Source organism: Carlito syrichta, unplaced genomic scaffold (genome assembly GCF_000164805.1).
Source record: "Carlito syrichta isolate Samal-C Ts95f unplaced genomic scaffold, Tarsius_syrichta-2.0.1 Scaffold306836, whole genome shotgun sequence".
NCBI lineage: Eukaryota > Metazoa > Chordata > Mammalia > Primates > Tarsiidae > Carlito > Carlito syrichta.
The window spans coordinates 136,452-139,604 of NW_007250932.1; positions in this window are offsets into that span (position 1 = coordinate 136,452).

Below are 3,153 nucleotides of genomic sequence, written 5' to 3' on the forward strand. Positions count from 1 at the left end.
CTCGCCAAGTTGCCCAGGCGGGTCTCGAGCCCGCAGGCTCAGGCAATCCACTCACCTCAGCCTCCCAAAGCGCTGGGGTTACAGGCTGAGCCACAGAGCCCGGCTCCCTCCTGATCTTTCATAATTATTTTTTTAAATATGTGCAATAATACACACACACAATTTTTTTTTTTTGAGTTAGGGTTTCCGAACTATAGAAATTTTGTAACAGCCACAGATTCCAATTTTGCATCCAAATTTTGGCAGGCACGCCTTCCCTGTCTTCATTCAAATTATTGATGAAATTATTGACTAGATCAAGTATAGAATGCTGTGACAAGCCAGTGAAAACAGCTCCCTCGAACTTCAAGTCAACATTGAGTTGACCAAGGATTTTGCCCCTAGAGGCAAGCATGACCCAGGATGCAGCCATTCAGTTCATATGGATGCATTTTTGGAAGGGCCAGATGAGATTTTTAAAAAATAATAAATGACACATCATTTGACCTCAAGAAGTTTTAGAATCTATGAGAGGAGACCAGTTAATAAAGTAATCATTTTAAAACAGTAAGAATATACTAAGATCCTAGAACTACTCGAGAAAATTGTTTCCGTCTCTGAAACAAAAACTTTGAAAATTGCTATGGAAACACGTATTGATGAAGGGATAAGGAAATTTTGTCAAAATTAGATGAAATGTTTGGCTCCATCCAGATTTTTCTGGAAACTGTCAATTTTTCTTTAAAGACCTCTCCTTTGAGATGGAGAGAATTATGACACTAATAATAATGGAGTGAAACCCGTCTAATCCAAGGTTAGACTCCGTTGTCCTGAGATGCCATTCTCTCCTAACCTTGGGACTCTGGACTGTGATTATCCTGTTTCTGTATTGTATCCTCAGCCTCGCCTTCTCTGCAGATTCTTTATCTCAAAATACGTTTTGCCAATATTTTCTCCTATTTTCCTTGTAAGTTGCTATCATGGTTACAATGGAAACATTAACCCAATCAATATGCAAGCATAAATCTATGGCAAGAATCTTTTAGTGGTAAAAGTTTCCATGTGAACTGAAATTCTCTAACAATTATGAGGTATAAGTTTTTATTGTCTAGGATAAATCTAAACCTATAGAATATTTGCTTGCCAACAAGTAGCAACAGATAAATCTTACTTTAAGAAAATGTGGTATCTGTAAATCTAGATTTACTTTGAACAAATAATTGAATAGTAATCTGTAATATCATGGGCTTTTCACAAAATTTAAAGTCAAAAGGAAAAGTTATCTAATACTTTCAAACAAAAGATAAATTAGTAAAACAAAACTTAAGATAAACTAGTAATTATCTGATTTACAAAATAACGATTCTCTATGTAAACAATATATAAATGGTCTTTCTGTAAAATACAGGCTACCCATATACCCTTAAATGGTACAATATTTTGCAAACCACTTGTGTAGATCTGAGAATGGTAATCTAAAATGGATAATAATCGGAAATTTTCACCCGCAAATTCAGTTGCCAACTATCAATCATGCTTTTTTTGCTTGTTTGCTTGCTTGTTTTAGAGAAAACTGCTCAGCCTGCCTCAAACTCCTAGGTACTCCTGCCTCAGCCTTTCAAATATTGGGACTACAGACACGTACCACTGAGCTGGCTCACATCATTATTTCTACATATTTACATATAAATACACTTTTATTCTAAAAACTATATATATTGTTTTTTTTTTTTCTAGTATGGGAAGTATAAGGAAAAAATCAAAGCCAGACTCGGTAGCTCATGCCTATAATCCCAGCTACTCTGGAAGGAGGCTGAGGTGGGAGGATTACTTGAACCCAGGAGCTGGAGGCTTCAGTGAGCTACCATTGTGCCACTGTACTTCAGCCTGGGCAAGTGCAGTGACACGACACTTGTCTCTTCAAAAGGAAGGAGGACACAAAAGAAGGATGAGGATGATGAGGAGAAAATGACTCACAATTCCACTTCCAGATATAATCATTCCTGAGATTTGATGAATGTCTACTCAACCAATTTCCTAATGTTTCCATAATAGCAGACCTGAATAGACAGTTCTTGTCTGTTTTTAACATTGTCTGAATATTTGCTAAAATTTAAATAATAAATATGTTTTCATGCCATTAAGCATTCTGTTTAAATTTCCTCTGAATAACTATGTGTCAGTTCGCTGCATGAATGAACCTTAGCCTATCTTTATGTTTATATCTTTCATTTTTTTTGCTGATAGCATACATCAGTGACCATCACCATCTTCTTTTTTATCATTTCCTTGGGATTAATTTATGAATCAAAAGACTTAAACACTCAGATTCTTGATGTAGGGGACTGAAGAAATCAGGACAGCGGTAGACAACACTGAAAACAGAGGAATCGAGTGAAACTCTGTATTCTGAGACGCGAGGCTGGCCACTCATCACCTTGGTAGCCAGGAAGCCATTCCTACCCGTAGAAGGACGCTCTGCAGTTGACGACCCTTGGAGACTCTACAGGAACTGCCAAGGCCTAGCCAATTATCCTAACGTTTGTAGTGAACCTGCTTCCGTTTTTAATTAATCTGTTCTCTACAGTCAGTGGTACCTCACACCACTTCCCGGTTTCTCCATTTTTTTCTCCTTCAGCTCTTCCCTTTATCCTGGCTGATCCTGACTTGGGGACAGTCCAGGGCAGGAAGTCACAGTGGGTCATGTCTCCTATGATGGAAAAACCACCCAAAAAGCCTCTCCCCGCCCCACCCCCCCAGGCCATAGAATCGCCCACAGAACTATCTAACACACTTCGAATGCATTTGGTGCGGTGGCTCACGCCTGTAATCCCACCTCTTTGGGAGGCCAAGCCCAGAGGACTGCCTGAGTCCAAGGGTTCGAGAGCAGCCTCAGCGACTTGGAGCGATCTCGTCCCCACAATAAGTCCAAAACATCAGCCAGATGTGGTGGTGCGCCCCTGCAGTCCCAGCTACTTGGAAGGCTGAGGCCGATGTACCGCCTGAGCTCAGCAGGTCGAGGAGGCGGTGTGGTGACTGTGCCACGGCCCTGCAGCCTGGGCGGCAGAGCGAGACTCTGACTCCAAAAGGAAAGAGAAGGAAAGCGAAGGGGAGGGGAGCGAGAAAGAAAGGTGGGATGCGGAGGGAGGGAGATCGAAGGGGAGGGAGGGAAGG